Genomic DNA, 19,724 nt, shown 5'->3' with positions numbered 1-19,724 from the left:
CCTCATCGCCTGAGAGTTGAGTAGCGAGAGGTAAAGGCAGAGCGGCAGGCTGAATGGCTGAATCCTGCAGAACGGGTGCATGCGTACTTGCGGATCCATCATCATGCCTCTGCTGAATAGACTGAGGGCTGGCAATGACAAAGGCAGAGGGCTGGAGTGAGGGAGGTTCTGCGGTGGTCTGAGGAGCAAGCGAAGTGGTCAGAAGCGAATGCTGGAAGGCATGAGGCTCATGCTGCATGGTATGCGGCTCATGCTGCATGGGATGAGGCTCATGCTGCATAGAATGCGGCTGCTGCATGGTAAGAGGCTCGTGCTGCATGGGTTGAGGAGGATGCCTCATAGCATGAGGCTCCTGCCTCAAGGGTTGAGGAGGTTGCTGCGCAGTATGAGGCTCCTGCCTCAAGGGTTGAGGAGGTTGCCGCATAGCATGAGGCTGCTGCCTCAAGGGTAGAGGAGGTTGCCGCATAGCATGAGGCTCCTGCCTCATGGGTAGAGGAGGTTGCCGCATAGTGCTGGAACCTGGCAACTCCCGATGTGGCAGCTCACGCATGGAAGCAGGAGGAGCCGCAAGAACATGCGTCTGGCAGGGAGGACTGCGCAGAGGTGGAGGAGCGCTCGCAGGAGGAGGGGTGTTAACCTTCTCTGCCTGATACTCCTGCATCAAAGCCGCAAGCTGAGACTGCATAGTCTGCAGCATAGACCACTTGGGATCCACAGAAGTTGGAGCAGAGGCCTGTTGAGGCACCACTCTACCTCTCTTAGGAGGTGTGCAGTCATCAGATGACTGCGGCGAGTCCGAACTGGCCCAGTGGCTACACCTGGGCCGTTGGACTAGCTCGGAAGGGACCTTACGTTTGAGAGGTCGTGAGACCTGGGTCCACCGTTTCCTCCTGGAAACCTCTTCCGCAGACGAGGAATTTAAGGGCTCATTCGTCTGGGAGTGGAAGTGACGATCTCTATCAGATACGCCCGCAACCACTGAGGATACAACTGTGCGCCGATCAAGGCCTGCCGAACCCTTTTGCCCTTCGACGTTGCTTCTCCCCTGGGCTTGGGAGCTTGCAAGAGGTCCCGGACTGGGAGGAAGACTGGCACGCACAGAAGTATCCTCATGCGCAACACTGACACTGACACTAGGCACAGCACTGGCACTAACACTTCCCACTGCACTCTTCACTTTAAGTTCCTTGACATCTGCCAAGAGAAGATTGTGGTCACTAACTAACGACTCCACCTTATCACCAAGAGCCTGAATGGCACGCAACATATCCGTCATATCAGGCTGAGCACTCGTAGCAGGTTCGGGGGTCACCACCACAGGGGAAGGAAAAGGTTGAGGGACATGGGGAGAGGAATAAACCAAAGAGCGAGAAGAACTCCTCCTAACTCTCTCCCTCTCTAACCTAGTTGTATATTTGAGGAATTCATTAAATTCGAATTCCGAAAGCCCAGCACATTCCCCACATCGATCTTCCAATTGACAGGATTTTCCCCTACAATCGGAACAAACGGTGTGAGGATCAACAGAGGCCTTCGGAAGACGCCTATTACAAGTCCTAACACTACATCGCCTAAATTTAGGAGCTTGAGAGTGGTCGGACATCTTGAATTTAGAGAACAGTCAAGGGGGAATTCCAAAGTAAAGCAAAGATCGTTAACCAATAATTCAAATTAATTCCAAAAGCTATCTAAGCTAAGGGAAAAGCTTCCTGTACAGCGAAGGCTAAATTTTAGAGCAAATACTTCACCAAAACCGTGAACAAAGACTCCAAAATCAACAGCGTATCCATGTAGGTCTTGCCGGCGGCACGACAGAGGAAAAATTGAGGTGGTGTTGACAAGAAGTACTGGAGTACCTGACCACAGATGGCGCTGGTGAGTACACCCCCTCCTGTATAGCGATCGCTGGCGTATCCCGTCCGTAGATTTCTGTCGGGCAACGGAGTTGACAGCTACATGATCATCGGGTAAGATTAATATTGAAAAAGAAGAAGTTTTGTTACAGATTTTTTTTTTATTTCTAAGTATCTCCCCTGATGTTCATATTGCTGAACCCTCCACTCTGTTGGAGGTGGGACACAATCAAAGGAACGAGTGATAAATCTAAATAGTAATGCAACAAGGTGAATGATTACTCCAGATTGTTTACTAAAGTAATTAAAAATACTGTACTGTAGATTATTTCTAAATATTACTTTTGATTTAATTGATATTTCTGATTGATTCTAAATTGAATATCAAACACAGTTCCATATTCATAGATAAATGAATAATAAATCAACTGAATTTGAAGTTACATAGACCATGTCCCTTACTGCCACTATGGGACCTAGAACCAAATTATTATCATTATTATTATTATTATTTGCTAAGCTACAACCCTAGTTGGATAAGCAGGATGCTATAAGCCCAGGGGCTCCAACAGGGAAAATAGGTCAGTGAGGAAAGGAAACGACGATAAACAAAATATTTTAAGAAGAGCAACATTAAAATAAATATCTCCTATATAAACTATAAAAACTTTAACAAAACAAGAGGAAGAGAATTAAGATAGAATAGTGTGCTCGAGTGCACCCTCAAGAAAATGTTTGGCAAAAACTGACATGGTACACAATGGAGCTATTGCTAAAACTTTTTCCAAAGAAAGATTTCTACAAGAAATTATCAATAGCCAATTACTGTACACGTACCTGAACTTCTAATATCACATAGCTTCACTTTTAAGTATCTTATAATTTATGGCTCTAATTCCTTATGAGCTTCTGTGACCAAATTCTTAACTAGGAATGACATAACATTCTTGGTCAATGGGCAATTAGGGATTTTTGGGCTACAGAGGAAATTTGGGACAATACCTCTACTACCTTTGTTTTGTTCAAATATATCTGTATAGTTTTTACTGGACAAAGATAAAAATTTCTACTGGACTGTCTTTCATGCCATTTTAGTGAAAGGGTGTGAACGAATTGACACAGACTTATTTTTAACATACTTTTTGGCTCTGAAGGAAAAGAGACATGATCATATTAAGTTCCCCAAAGCCTACCTTGACCGACAATGCTTGAAATTCACTTATGCATTTAGCTGACACCACATATCTGGTTTTTGTCTGGAAAGCATGCTTTTGAATACTCTATGCTAGAAACCACTTAGATAATAAGAAACTACATTTAAGAAGTTGTTGTTTTCTTCTACCCAACAAGAAACTCAAGGCCCTTTCCCAATATGAATGTCACAGTGAGAACATACCAGCCATGATTCAGTGATAAGTTTGATTGAGTGTTTTATCAACATAGTAGAATGAGTGAAAGTTGTTGCTTAAAATGCCATTACTGATAATAAAGAATTTTTTGTGATATGCCTATAAATATGTATTTAGAGTGAACTAGGCTATATGGGTATGATTATAGTGCAGTGTTTTGTAGTGATCTTTTTATTATGTTTGTATGTCTTGTCACTAGATTTGATTGCCCAAGTATTTGTTTTATATGTTCAACTAAGATTGTAGAGAAACCCATGTTCTTGTCATTGCTTAACTCGAGTGACATACGAGTTATGACAACACAGCAGAACAACTCATCTCGTTGCCTAACGCCTGACGACTCAGGCAGTAACCAAGCACATAAAAGTGGGTGCACAGTCAATTACTGTAACACTCTCTTTCCAGATAAAAGAATTGTTTTAAAAGGGAATTATTTTTCTTCTTATTCAAGTATGCTTTTGTTACCTACATGAATGCAAACCCTTGTCCACTAATAGGAGTATTGTATGATTCAGTGTAGTAGGAACTTGGCAGATGAAATAAACAACACAGTGTCGGTAGTTACTGGTGGGAGGCCCCGCTTCTCGTCACCACATTGAAGAACCACTTTGACTTCAGCCACAAAGCAGTAAGCACATACTCTCTATGCTTGAAAAACCTTGGCTGTTTTTTACTAAACATTTTTTTTCTCTTTTCAGAGAATCTACGAGCAAGCATACGATAAACCTAACCGTAATTGCAGAAGATTTATGAGTAGACAGTAGGTGGATCTTTATTCTTCCTACCATTTTTACAAGCAGCATAACTGTTTGCAGGCATCCCCATGTAATGAGTGCAGGTCACGGCTGCCTTTGCAGTGGTCTGAGTATGGCAGGGGGCGAAAAAAGTTTAAGAGGGTTCTTCAAGCCGTTATCCTCCAAAACAAATTAAGTCTTCTGGTTCTTGCTTCTCACCCTTCAGTGCTTAGACTGTTGCGCCTTGTTCAGCTTCCTTTAAAGCAGTGTCATCCAGAGGATAACTGAAGAAGGAAGGTGACTTCGATTTGTTATCGGGACAGGCTTCAGGTGACGTGGTTTTATCACCATTCCCCAGTGAAGATGGTATTCCCTGCCCTTCCCCTTGAAGTAAGCCCATTGCTGTAGTAGCTGACGACGATGTTTCTATGGACCTGGCCCTAAGGACCTTCCCAGCTTAAAGAATGGAAGCAGAAAAGCTCCTGAAGGTTCTTAGTCGACCCTAGGAACCCCCCAGGACTTATATTACTATGCCTTCCTCGTCTGCCTGCCTACCTGCAGAGGGAACACTGGATGTGGTGCTTGTTGACCAGTCCTGGCCTGCTGAAGAAGATCTCAGATCCTCTCCTTCTGTGGTCTTGTCCCCGCAAACAAAGAATCCTTGACAAGGACTTCTAGCGAGGACAAGAAACAACCTCGTCCAGCTTCTCCTCACATCCCTTGTCCTCTGCTGCTAAGCCCTCAAAAGCTGAATGAGCCCCAAGGACAAAGAAGAACATGGAGAGTACCAAGTCTCATCAGACTTCTTTCAACCACTTGCCACGCATGAGTGATACGGGTGGTGTAGTATCTCTCACCAAATTTTGGAAAGGCTAGGTAGTACGTTTTACATGTGCCCGAGCTCCTGCTACAGGTACACATTATCCTCTTCCTTCATCAGGCAACAAGACGTCCCAGACTACATCTCAACGCAAAGTACAAGAGAGGCATTCCTAATAAGACCAACAACAGATCGACATGCATGATCACCCAAATGAACAGGATAACCAAGAGAGGGTTCTCCACACACACAATCCCTACGGAGTAGTTCTTCATGCACAAAATCTCCTTCACGCAGACAATCATCAACATGATAAGGATCTCTTTCATGAGCACAATCACCTTCACATGCACGATCTCCTTTATGAGCATGATCACCTTCATGAGCAAGATCATCATCAAATGCATGATCTCCTTTAAGAGTGCAATCATCTTCATGTGTACAACTACTTTACTTGCATAGAGAGTCTTTTAGAGACACCAGGACTTCACTCATAATGTTTCTTAGCACAAAATTTCCACTGGCAAAGTTGCAGTGCACTAAGTCTCCAAGCACAGAGATCCACGAACCAAGTCTCTACACATAATGGATCCACGAGTTCTTTCCCAACGCTCAAAGATTTCAAGTGCTCGGTCACCCCATACTAAGTCTCCAGGCATAGTCTTCTTGCATAAGGTCCTCATGCATAAGGCCTTTATACAAAAGCTCACATGTAGGTAGTACTTCACCCGCTAGCTCACATGTAGCTAGGTTTCACGCACTTACCTTCAGCGAGGTCTACGCAATTGCACTCTTTCAGGGTAAAGTCTTCACTTCCAGTTTCTTCACAAGTTGGAAACCCACATTCTTGTTCACCCAGTGCTAAGCCTTTCAGAGTTATATCTTCGTGTGATTGGTCTTCATGTAATCGTTCCCCACTGGAATGTTCATCAGCGTGGACTCTAAGTAGTCAGACATCCTGTGATTGAATAGGATTCATAGTCCCGGGAGTGCCAGGGACAGAACTCTATTCTGACTGGGCAATTTTCTTCCAGTGATCACGAGATACAATCCTCAGGACAATGTTCTTCCTCTTCTCATTATTCAAGGAGTTCAGTTAGTCTTCAGATAGAAGTCTGCTGTACACAGACCTCTCTAAAAAATGCTTCTCTCCTCAGTATTACACCCCTGCTAGAGAGAACCTTCCTTCTCATGTGAGTGATGGGTCGAGAAGGAGATCGACCCATGTTTGTGCTGAGGCCCTCTGCACCTTGTCTCTGTAGATGACAGCCAGAGGTGTGGAAGCAACAAACGTCAGCCAAGACAGGCAGTTTTCTGACCTAGCATCGACTCTGACATTGATAATACCGTTTGATCTTGTAAGCCGTATCAGGTATTGCAGCCAGGTCCACAGCAGGAACTATTAATGAGTGATGACATATCTAGAAGGCCTTTCTAGTCCATTTTGGGTGACTACTTCAGTGTGATACAAATGGCTAGAGACAAGGCGAGGTAGAGGAGACTGACCACCAACATCCAGGACACGGCACTTCAGTAAGTAAGTACTTTGTTGTTGCAAGGAAGCCCTTCCTCAGTTGTCGTTGACAGACACTCAGGGTGGCCTGTAGTCATTCCCTGCAAAGGTAATACAGTACTGTACTACCACTTCCAGTACCATCAGGATCTTCTGTTGCTACTTCCAGGAAGTTGGTGTCCCTCTCAGCCTTAGAAATGGCCACAATTCACCAGCAAATAATTCCAGGAATTCATGAAATGATGGCAATTTTGACATGAGGAAACCTCATCAGGTTACTAGCAATCAAATGGTTTTGCTGATACTAACAGCATCTTGTGGCAACATTGCTTGTGAAGGGTTTGAACGGAGCCTCAAGAAACTTCAGAATATTCCAACTTCACCAGTAGTTCACTTGCTCAGATCTTGTATGGTCATCCTCTTAGATTATGTGTCCCTACCCACTCAAGTTTTTCTCAAAGAATTGACAGGAGAAGAAAGAGGACTGTGGCAGACTTGAGGTACTCGAGATAAGCAGCTCACAACCTAATATGACCAGTATGCTTGCCCCATACCAAGGTTGAGTGTCAAACAGCAATTTTGAATTAAAAACCCAATGTCACACTGCTGGGACAAATTTTGCAAGTTATGTATTTCAGTAGATCCAGGGACTATGAGGTCTATATCCCTAGTTTGATGGAGAAATTGTAGTTTTCTTCATCCAGAGCCAACCCCTAATGATGGCCTCTCCTATGGCCCCTTGTCAGAAAAGGCAGTTCTCAGTAAATCACCACCCAATGACCTCCCGACATCCTCATAGGATCACATGAAATGAGTCTGCTCAAGAGCATAATATTAGCACGAAGGGAGGGATGAGTAGGTGAATGATAGAAATGTCACAGACGTCATGGATTAGTTTACTAATATATATACATATATTATTGAGTTTAAGTCCATATACAATTAACATATCCCCTATATGTATTATTATATATGGCATATTCATGTTTCTTGCCAGTAAAATTTAATAGATAAACATATCTTCGGAATCTCTATTACCTTTCTGAGATGTGGAGAGAATATTAAAAATACCTAGTTTTGAAGTGATGAAACCATATTATTCATAGCAAACCCCATATATTTAGATTGAGCCTGTAGTTCTTCAATGGACTTGGCTGAAGCCAAAGCTACAAGGAAGAGGGTCTTAACTTTTAAGCCTGTTGTCTTTCAGGGTTCATATTGCATACCTATATCCAAATGCTAGTAAACAAATCTAATCCCAGGTGGTTTATCAATAATGAAAGACCAGAAGACATCTGCAGATATATTTTAGGAAGACAGATCTAAGTTGATTTTTCATAAGTAAATAGAAAGTTTATCATTAATGTATATAACAGATGTTTTTCACTTCTGAAACCTCCCTTGATATGAACCAGTCAAAATAAACATGTCACTGCCTTTGGTTCAAATTATTATTATTATTATTATTATTACAAGCTAAGCTATAACCCTAATTAGAAAAGCAAGATGCTATAAGCCTAAGGGCTCCAACAGGGAAAAATAGCCCATTAAGGAAAGGAAATAAAAAACTACAAGAGAAGTAATAAACTATCAAAATCAAATATACAGTAGGGTCTCGAATTATGCGTGTTCGAATTATACGATTCCCCTTTTATGCGACCTCTATTTTTCAAAAATAAATTTTCTGTATCTGCGAAACTGTTCAAAGTCTGCGAGTCAAGCACTATAAAATGTATCAAATCTATTGTCTTTCTTAGCATATTGGTAGTCCTAAATACGGTGATTTATAATAAATTTTACAAAACAATATTAACATTATATCTTATTAACATAATTTCATAATGAATAGCCTATTTAAGGATAAAATTCCACATCAACAATGAAATCAACTGTTAACTGTGCGAGTCCAGCTGACAAAATGTAAACAGGATTGTGGTTACGTTCTCGGCAATCATTATCTTTCTCCAACCTTATGATAATTGTAATGGTAGTGTTAATGATGGTATATTAAAGCATTATTTTTGTTTAGTACAGTATATATAAAAGCCTTATTTTTCCCTCCGGGCGTTCAAGGTTTTCACGAGTAGACTGGGTTCGTTTATCGGCAGTGAATAGCCTAAACTACGGTAACGAGTCGGCAATATTTTGTCATATTTTAAACAGTACACATTTGATTTACAAAGATTAGTTTTGTAGAGTAGACGGTAAAATAAAAATTTCTCTCTCTCTCTCTCTCTCTCTCTCTCTCTCTCTCTCTCTCTCTCTCTCTCTCTCTCTCCGTAAGAAATAAAACTCTAGTTAACGTATGGCAACTTGAGTTTAAGAATGAAATTAACATGACAATTGTTAGTTGTGGCGATCAATTCCTCGCTTCAGGAGGTACACGAAACAAAAACACGGCACTCGATTACAACAGCTGATTCTCTCTCTCTCTCTCTCTCTCTTTCTCTCGTGTTATATAATACTTACAAATAGATGAAGAACCCAAAATCGGTTTTCTTAAAGTGTCAATTAAATACAAAACAAAAAAATTATACCGTGTATACATCCATTTCAATCATAGCTTAAAATACGGTATCCGATTTTGTCAGCAAACCACTATTTTTTAAGAAACACCATTCTATTCCAGAAATTTTTTACTCTTTAAATAGTCAATTGCGCTATAATAAAACATGTACTTGGGTTTTTAAATTTCGGATGTGTTTTAAAAATCGAGTATTGCCGACTTCTTTTTGTTTTACTCTTGGCTGGGATTAGATCAGCTGATGTCTAGCTTCCGCTCTCACGAATATGCGCGTACGAATACGTTAACAAAGAATTGTTTACACCATTTCTTAATTTATTCAAACCATCAATACAGTTAATATTACATAAGGACCAATGTGTTATAAACTATATTTATTGTTTAGTACATTTAAAACCATCTCTCTCTCTCTCTCTCTCTCTCTCTCTCTCTCTTTCTCTCTCTCTCTCTCTCTCTCTCTCTGTCACATCGAACGTAATAGCGGTAACCTAATTGTTCGATGACTTTAAAAATAGGCCTAGTGCTTTCTTCTTTTACCATTTTTGCATATGGTTTTCCTAACTGAAGTTAGGAAAAGTATTTTGGATATGGAAAGGACAATTATCTTTCGTAACAGTTTAGAATTATCGTAAATTATAATTCTGTCAATAGCGGCAGTTTACTATTGTGGATTAAACGCATAAGGAAAAAAAAGGTTTCCAGCTTTGCTACGAATTTAGGAATTTATATAGATACGGTAAGTAAAATATTTGTAATAACATAATGTTTACTAAATGTTTGTAATATCCTTAGTTATCACTTTGATCATGTGTGTTTAATGCGTTCGTTTGTTTATTATGATCGAAGATGAAGCGTAAACAAATGGAAGGTTTCCGTTTCAGGCGGCGTCATAAAGAAAAACATTATATAAATGGCATTCACTTCATTTATTTGGAAGTTCTTAGAAAAAAAAATTAAGTAGAGCATTGGTAATAACAAAATCAACATATAATCAATATTGGTAAGATTGCTGTGGATGCAAAAACTAACCTATACACAGATGTGTAAATGCGTCTGTTTCTTCGTTATGATCAGAGATAAACGTAAACAAAACATTGGTTGTCGTTTTCTATTGTGCTTTTTGGCGTGTTTAGGAAACGCATGATATAAAATCGCCTTTATTTTGATAATTTTGGATTTTCAATCATACAACAATAGCTAGTCTATAGAGTGATGGTTTTGCTATTCACCAGTTGTCTTAAACAATAGATATGACAAACATTAAAATTTGTCTGTATTTTGGGTCGTGTTATAACGGGAAATATACAGTGTTTACACCCATCCTGGTTGTAATTTTAACCATTTTTCAAGTTATTAGAGCTTTAAAGTATATTAAATGTTTGATTTATTTACAAGAACAATTTGGTATTATAAAGAAATACAGTACAGTATAAAGAAGGTAATGGAAAGGGGTAGTAAACACGTTTGAATAAGCAAGTTGCCGGTTGCCATGGCCAAATGTAATTATTTCTGTTAGTTGTGTGTTTCGAAATCTGCGATTTTTCATTTATACGAGGTCATTCATCGACCAAATTCTCGCATAATTCGGGACCCTACTGTACTAAGAACAGTGACAACTTTTCATATATGAACTATAAAAACTTCAAAAAATAGCAGAGAAAAATAAGATAAAAAAGCTTGCTCGAGTGTACCCTCAAGCAAGATAACTCTAATCCAAGGCAAGAAAGCCATAGTACAGAGGCTACGGCACTACTCAAAACTAAAGAACAATAGTTTTATTTTGTAGTGTCCTTCTCCTAGAGGAGCTGCTTACCATAGCTGAAGAGTCTCTTCTGCCCTTACCAAAAGGAAAGTAGCCACTGAACAATTACATTGGAGTAGTTAATTCCTTGAGTGAAGAAGAATTGTGAGCTAATCTCAGTGTTGTCAGGTGTATGAGGAGAGAGGAGAATGTGGAAAGAATAGGCCACACTATTTATGTATGTGTAGGCAAAGACAAAATGAGCCGTAACCAGAGAGAGGGATCCAATGTAGTGCTGTCTGGCCAGTCAAACGACCCAATAACTCTCTAGCGGTATTATCTTAATGGGTGGTTGGTGCCCTGGTCAACGCACTACCTAAAAAGGTTCTTTTCAATCCCAATATAAACCACCATTTTAAGGAGTCACGAGAACCTTGTCTCTCGGAGATTATAGTGGATAGACTCTGTGCAGTTCGCAGAATCACAGATGGGTTTTGGTGGTTACATACATTAAAGGTTGTTTGAGAATATTTACCCTACATGGTATCTTCTGGGGACTTTGGAAAATAGAGGCTGTAGGCCCATCAACTATTCCCTTTGGGACCAAAAATGAGCTATCAGGGTAACTCTGCTATCAATATCTGAAACTTGTTTATTACAGACCAGATTATTTCTATTGAAACAAAGACAAAAAATTTAGACCTTACTGACTTTGTAACATGGTGTCCAATTTCCAGGCCAGAAGATCTTGGACAGGGAAGAAGAAAACTTCTGTTTTCCTGTTGAGGGAGGTAGAAAACATGTCTGGGGTTTTCTTCACCTATTTGAAATCTCCAGACATACTTCAGATGAAGAGGCCATTTGTTGGGAAGAACTTAGATGACAGAAGATCCACTAAAACTCTCTGGTTCCCTAGAAAGAATTGGGATGGAAGAAAATTCCCCCTCATTTCTAACCAAAAAGTAAATATGATATTTTAATTATAAAATAAATTTTTGAATATACTTACCCGGTGAATATATAATAGCTGACGTCTCCGGCGGCTCGACAGAAAAAAACACAAAAACTCGCGAGCGATCGCTATGTAGGTTGCGGGTGTGCCCACCAGCGCCAACTATCGGCCAGATACCGCATATACATGTAAATAGCTCCAATTCTTCTCATCCCGCTGGGTCTCTATCGGGGAGGAAGGGGGGGGGCCTTTAATTTATATATTCACCGGGTAAGTATATTCAAAAATTTATTTTATAATTAAAATATCATTTTTAAATATTTAACTTAGCCGGTGAATATATAATAGCTGATTCACACCCATGGTGGTGGGTAGAGACCAGAATTAATAAAGTTTACAGCGTACATGCTTAGTTTTTGACCGTTATATCATAACAAAACCCAAATATATATAGGTACCTGGTAAGGAAGTTGACTTAGACGATTACTCTGCCTTGTTAGTCTGTCTTCCTCACGAAGCCCAGCGATCCTCTTAGGATGCTGAAAGACTCCCAGGAGCTGAATTATCAAGGGCTGCAACCCATACAACAGGACCTCATCAAACCCTTAATCTGGGCGCTCTCAAGAAATGACATTTGACCACCCGCCAAATCAACCAGGATGCGAAAGGCTTCTTAGCCTTCCGTACAACCCAAAAACAAGATAAAAAACATTTCAAGAGACAGATTAAAAAGGATATTGGAATTAAGGGAATGTAGTGGTAGAACCCTTACCCACTACTGCACTCGCTGTAACGAATGGACCCAGTGTGTAGCAGTCCTCATAAAGAGTCTGGACATCTTTTAAGTAAAATGACGCGAATACCGACTTGCTTCTCCAAACGGTCGCGTCCATAATACTTCGCAGAGATCTGTTTTGCTTAAAGGCCACAGAAGTTGCTATAGCTCTTACTTCGTGCGTCTTAACCTTAAGCAAGCAACGCTCTTTTTCACTCAAGTGAGAATGAGCCTCTCGGATTAAAAATCTAATAAAATATGACAAAGCATTCTTTGACATAGGCAATGAAGGCTTTTTAACTGAGCACCACAAAGCCTTAGATCCACCTCGTAAGGATTTAGTCCGAGCTAAATAAAACTTCAGAGCTCTAACTGGACACAGCACTCTTTCAAGCTCGTTGCCTACGATCTCTGACAGGCAAGGTATATCAAATGACTTAGGCCAAGGACGAGAAGGCAGTTCATTTTTGGCCAAGAAAACCAAGCTGAAGTGAACATGTGGCTTTATCTGTAGAAAAGCCGATGTTCCTACTGAAGGCATGGATCTCACTGACCCTTTTAGCCGAAGCCAAGCACACTAAGAAAAGCGTCTTGAGGGTGAGATCCTTCAGGGAGGCTGAATGTAATGGCTCAAACCTGTCGGACATTAGGAACCTTAGGACCACGTCTAAGTTCCATCCAGGAGTTGCCATACGACGCTCCTTAGAGGTCTCGAAGGACTTAAGGAGATCTTGGAGATCTTGATTATTGGACGGATCTAAGCCTCTATGTCTGAACACAGACGCCAACATGCTCCTGTAGCCCTTAATAGTGGGCGCTGAGAGGGAGCGAACATTTCTCAGATGAAGGAGAAAGTCTGCAATTTGGGCTACAGAGGTACTGGAAGAGGAAATGGATGATGACTTGCACCAGTCTCTAAAGACTTCCCACTTCGACTGATAGACCTTGATGGTAGATGCTCTCCTAGCTCTCGCAATCGTTCTGGCTGCCTCCTTCGAAAATCCTCTAGCTCTTGAGAGTCTTTCGATAGTCTGAAAGTAGTCAGACGAAGCGCGGGGAGGCTTTGCTGAAGACTCCTTACGTGGCTGCCGTAAGAGATCCATCCTTAAAGGTAGACTCCTTGGAACGTCTACCAGCCATTGAAGTACCTCTGTTACTCACTCTCTCGCGGGCCAGAGTGGAGCAACCAATGTCAACCTGGTCCCTTCGTAAGAGGTGAACTTCTGCAGCACCTTGTCTAGGACCTTGAAAGGTGGAAAGGCATAAACGTCCAGGTGAGACCAGTCCAGCAGGAAAGCGTCTATGTGAGCTGCCTCTGGATCTGGAACTGGAAAGCAGTAAGTCGAGAGCCTCTTTGTCAGAGAGAGTAGCAAAAAGATCTATGGTGGGTAGACCCCATGTCATCCATAGCTTCTTGCACACGTCCACTCCATGGAGAAGACTTGTCCTCTTCTGCTGAGGCCGTCCGCCAAGACATTCATTTCTGCACAAATCTCGCCAAAGGAGAGATGTTACTGCCTTAAAAGGAGTTCCTTTTGATCCGTGGATCAAAGAACCGAGCCTTCCAGACTGTCCAGTGGAGCTCCCTAACCCAAATCCGCTGCATCTGAAAACAACACATGGTTTGGGTTCTTGATCGCAAGAGAAAGAACTTCTCGAAGTCTGATGTTGCTGTCCCACCAAGTCAGACATGTCTAGACTGAGTTGGAGATTGGGAAAGAGATACTCACTAAGCCCTTCTCCTTGTTCCAATGTTTAGGTGAAATAGGAAAGGGCATAGGTTGAGTCTCCCCAGAGAGTGAACTACTCCAGCGATGAAAGAGTTCCCACGAGGCTAGTTCAAACTCTTACAGAGCAACTGTTTTTCTCTTGCAAGTGAAGGACTTTTAACAGAGCTTGTTCCATTCTTGCGGGAGATGAAAAGGGTCGAAAAATCATACACAGTATCTCCATTCCCAAAAAAAGAATAGTCTGGGATGGGATACTGTAAGTTACGACTTTTCTACGTTCACTATGAGACATAGCTCCTTGGTTAGGTCTAATGTCCATTAGAGGCTCTCCAGACAGCAATATAATGACGAACGCCCTGATTAGCCAGTCGTCAAAATAAAGGGAGGCTCTGAATCCTCAAAAAATGTAGAAAGCTTGCTACATTTTGCAAGGGCCTTGTAAAAACAAGAGGAGCAGGAATGAGGTCGGAGTACAGTGCTCGACAGTGGTACATTACTTTTCCGTCCACAAACCTCAGATGTAGTTGAAAGTTTGGATGAATCGGGATGTGGAAGTATGCATCCTGAAGGTCGAGAGAGACCATCCAGTCGCCTTCCATTAATGCTGTCAAGACAGCTTGGTAGACTTCATCGTGAAGTTTGTCTTGACAATGAACACATTGAGCGCACTTGCCTCTTACGTACTCCTGCAGTGAACGTGGCTGCCAGATCATTGGAGCCATCCCTGATAGTCTTGTTCCTGCAGAGAACGTGGCTGTCAGATTATTGGAGCCATCCCTGATAGCCTTGTTTATGCATGACATAATTGTACAGCAAAACTTCAAACGCTCGAAAAAACTCCTAACAGGAGATGGTCTAGCTCTGAAGCCGACCATAAAATCTTGGAGCGTCTCATGGCCAGGCGCCAGGGAGAGTCTATGAGGTTTGAGAAGTCTATCTGGGCAGAGGCAGGAACTCCCAAGCCGAGAATTTCTCCCGTGTCATACCAGACGCTCGCTCTATAAGCCAGTTTAAAAGGATGGAAAGCAAAGGCTGTCTCCCCCAAACTCCTCTTGGTGATCAACCAGTCGCCTAGCAAACGTAAAGCTCTCTTAGAAGAGCGAGAGAGCACTAGCTTAGAAAACAACGGCTTCGAAGTAGCTAGGCCTAGTGTAAACTCTGACATTTAGGCGAACGAGGAGCAGCAGTTACAAAATGATCCGGACAAAGATCCTTAAAAATCAGCATGATTTATTTAAAGTCCATAGAGGGCTGAGCAGCTTTAGGCTCCTCTCCGTCTGACAGAGTCCACAAGGGAATATCAGTAGGAGGGGGATCAGCAACTTCCTCATCTGAAGGAACCTCGTCCGACAATTGCCGAGTCTCAAGCAAGGGAGAGACCTGCTGTGGTGGCAATGCTTGACAAGCAGAGTCCACACGCAAAGGAGCATCAGTAGCAGTCAAGGACGATACGTCATGTAACTGCTTAAAGGACTGACCAGCAACAACAACAGGTGCGGGAGGACGCTCGACATCAACTCGAGACTGCCTTGACTGCCTAGACTGAGCAGTCAAAACAACTCTTGACTGCGGTGCTTGACGCTCAACGTCAAAACAAGTCAACTTCGCTGGTTGGTGAACGTCCTGAACGTCAACAAGAGCAAGCGGCAGAGGCTGAACGTCCACAAGCAGCTGAAAGTCAACACGGGACTGCATCGAGTGAGGCTCTACAAAACGTGATTGACGTGACTTTGTAACGTCAACGTCAACAGGACGAGCAAAGGCTCGTTTGGGCGGCTGAAGGCCAGGATCTCGATCAGCTAAGCGGCGAGGATCATCGTGAACCTGCTCAGCAGAATAGTCCTCCATAAGAGAGGCAAGCTTATTCTGCATGTCTTGCAGTACAACCCATTTAGGATCAACGGGAATGGGTGCGGTAAGAGACGAGGGTAACGTCTGTGACTGTAAAACCTTGCCTACACTAAGACTCTCGGAGCCTGTGTTACGCTTCTGTTTAGGCGTCGAGCAGTCTTCCGATGACTGCACAGGGTCAGAGCTGTCCCAATGGCTACAACCAGGACGCTGGACCTGTCCTGAAGGGACTGACTTTCGCTTTAAGGGTCTCGAAACCTTGCTCCACGGTTTCTTACGCGATAAGCCTTCGGATGACGAGGAGAAAACCGTCTCGCTCGTCTTATGGTAGGGGCGGTCTTGACGAGACACGCCTGAAACCATAGAGGGAACGTCTGTTCGTTGGTTAAAGCCTCTCGAACCCATAAGTCCTACGACATTACTTCTCCCTGGGGCATGGGAGCTTGCAAGAGGTCTCGGACTAGGCGAACGACAGGCACGAACAGACGAACCCTCTATCGCAACACTGATAACACTTTGCGCAATTATCACTTTATCACTACAATTTTCTGTTTTTGCACTTACTTCACTGAAATAGAATTTTTCAATAATTTCACATTAGGCATGAATAAAAACTGATTTCTACCTGAAGCACGCAATTCTCCCCTACATCAAAAGGTTATAATTGTGAAATAAGTCGTATAATGTAAGCACATTAATACAAGCAAAAAAACAGTAAACATATATATCGAATAAAACGGAAATATATAAAGTTAAAAGGATCATTGACTGGGGAGGAGACTAAACACTAGTTCATTAAAAACTACGTTTTCAATCTCTCACCGTACAGTGCCTTGGGACGAGAATAAAAACTAAAAACGTTTTATCCTTTCTCCCCGTACAGAGACTTGGGACGAGAGTAAAAAACTGACTCGAGAACAACGTTACTCGCTTGGGACGAGAATAAAGATCGGAACGTTCTCTCTTCCTCTCTCCCTCTCCGTCTCTCTCTCTCTCTCTCTCTCTTGATTTCACACAGAAGAGAAAAGCCCACTTACCCTTCGTCAATAAACAGGTTATTTGACCAAAGGAAAAAACTGAAAGGACTAAGAAATTGAAAATTAACAAGTTCCTTTAAATTAGTATTTAAAACATTTCAGTTTGAAAGAAGAATGAACAAAACGTCAGAATTGATTTACTCTTTCTGCAAAGTGAAACCGTGATTCTCTCTTTCTCTATCGGAACGATAGAGCGCAAACTGCGTAGCATAAATAAACCAAACGTTAGTTCATCTTTGAAACAGCACGAAGACTATTCAAAGAAAATCTTTCATAAAATATCTACTAAAAAATATTCATTTAATAACTCTTACAGAGCAAATGATTTAAACTTAACGAAAATAAAAGTTGAAAGGGCTCAACGTTGTTTAACTTCGGTTTCCAAGTTAGGACCGCCTACTCTCGGATTAGGGGAGGAATAGGTAAGGCCGCATATAAACAAATCATTAAAATTTATCTTGATGTTTATTATAAATGGAAAGCTAATCGAAGAAGCCTAATAAAGGCGGGTGAGATATAAAATATATAGAGGAAAATCTATAATTAACAACAACAATTTATAACGTGATAAGATAATTGCTAAAAGCCTAAAACACACTTCCGTACACTAAGGGAAGGGTCGGCCATTTTGAAAAGTCAAAGAAAGTCCAAAAAACAATCCAAAGTAATCAACAATTAAATCTATCCAAAAAAGAGTTCAATAGTTTAAGTTGAAGATAAAACACCTGCACTGCGAAAGCTCAAACCAAAAGGAAGTACTTCACCAAGACTGTTGAAAAACTCCAGGTTAACAGCGAGTAATGGTACGTCTTGTCGATCAGACCGACAGAGAAGAATTGGAGCTATTTACATGTATATGCGGTATCTGGCCGATAGTTGGCGCTGGTGGGCACACCCGCAACCTTCATAGCGATCGCTCGCGAGTTTTTGTGTTTTTTTCTGTCGAGCCGCCGGAGACGTCAGCTATTATATATTCACCGGCTAAGTTAAATATTTAAAACTTTGGCTATTCTAATCAGAGTCTCTGGTCTAGAACCTCCTTTCCTCTCTATGTTAGTCAGAGCTGTCCTGTTGTCTATGAAAACCACAATGACCTTTCCATCAATAGCTTTTCTTTCATAAAAAAACTTGAATAGTGTCAATTTATACATAGTTAGGACTCAAGTACTCCATTGTCCAAACAGATGGAGAGGAACCAGAGTTGCTCCTCCCTCTTTCTGGGAAGCATCGCAGACTAGAGAAAGATCTGGAATTTCCACCACTAAAGAAATTTCCGAGGACAGACATACAGAATGTTCCACTAACTTATCAATTCTAACTGGTTCTCAAGAGGAGAGATGAGATCAGTCGTTCTGTTCCAATGATGAGTGAGATAGAACTGGAACTATCTAGTCTTGAGATGTCCCAATTGGTAAAACTTATAAAAAGACCAGTCCTGAAAAGTCTTGTCTAAAACTAAATTAGCCAATCATTTTAAAGGAGACTTCATATTCATAAAGAAGTAACCCCGTAAAGAGTGGAGAAATTACTCTTATAAAAACCTAGGGTGTTCTCAGTTAGGAACAATAGCACTTGAACTGCAAAATGTTTTCCCCACTCATGAACAGGATTAAATGTTCTTGAACCTCCGTGAATAGGAATGTTGAAACAGGCATCTGCCAGGTTAATAATAAGCAACACATTTTCCTTCCTCAAAGATTCTAACACCATAGAGGGAGTTTCCATTGAAAAATTGGTTGGGACAGGAATGTTTTTTATTTTTGAAAATGCCCAGAACTGGTTTCATATCACTTGAAAACTTTAGTACAGTATTAGAAAATATCTTTTCTTAACAACCGGAGGTTTGATCTAAGAATTCTCCTATAACATTCTTCTCTAGGAATTTTGAACTCCTACTGTCAAACCTTGATATTTCAACTCATTGTTTAAGTAACTTGGAAATGGAATGAGTACTGTAGATAATGGAGGTTTAGAGAGAAGATGGATACAATATCCTCCTTGATCACAAGTATACCAAGGTTCTGCATAAGGGTATTCCCAATTTATGCAGAAGTGAATTACTGTAACTGTAATTACCACAAACTTTTCCAAGATATCTGTATTTTCATCTGGCTGTAGGAAACCTCATAGAACTTACAGTATCGAAGACCTGGAAGCAATAGACGAAAAATGCGATAGAACAGAGTCTCTAATACAGTAATCAACCACCATATGAACGAGATACGTTTCATTTTGATATTATGCAATATTGCACAGTATTCCATCAGCCACTATCACTTCAAGTCCATTAATAAACATAATCATTCTTTTAGTAGAATCGTGAATAACCTCAGAGGAATTTAATGCATTGAGTTAGATTTGTTTTTATTTTCTATTGATACAGGATTATGTATGGTTGGGTGGGTTCAACTCTTTTCTTATCATTCATTTAAAGGAAGTAAAGCAATGGTTAAATACATATGTAAAATTAACATTCCAAAGTCTCACAGCTTGAATGATGACAGATGTAAAAAGTTTTAAGGTAATTGGCTAATTTACATCAGTTCCCAATATTATTGCCAGATTATCAATAGTGGACCTTTACTTCTTTCCTAGATAATTGAATGCGATATGAAATGAGTTTTTGATGGACATAAAACTTGTAAATCCCTTAAATCACTTCCAGGTTAAAAAAGATTCAAGGGAGTTTGTTTACTTCCCACTTATCTTGTGCACTTGAAAGCTTTATTCTAGTTTTTACTGTTTTTTCCTTCTTCTATTCTACTTTATAACTTTTACTGCTTAG

The 19,724-nt window shown here is 41.1% G+C and overlaps 1 protein-coding gene across 2 annotated transcripts in view; it reads right to left on the bottom strand.

The window, feature by feature from the left end:
• Positions 1 to 19,724, bottom strand: part of LOC137654578 (inversin-like) — a 338,734-nt gene that overhangs the window by 111,695 nt on the left and 207,315 nt on the right. The gene's annotated exons all lie outside the window — the stretch shown is intronic.

This window comes from Palaemon carinicauda, chromosome 15 (assembly GCF_036898095.1).
Source record: "Palaemon carinicauda isolate YSFRI2023 chromosome 15, ASM3689809v2, whole genome shotgun sequence".
Taxonomy (NCBI): domain Eukaryota; kingdom Metazoa; phylum Arthropoda; class Malacostraca; order Decapoda; family Palaemonidae; genus Palaemon; species Palaemon carinicauda.
The sequence above is the reverse complement of the archived record's forward strand: the minus strand, read 5'-3'. Positions and strand labels throughout refer to the sequence as shown.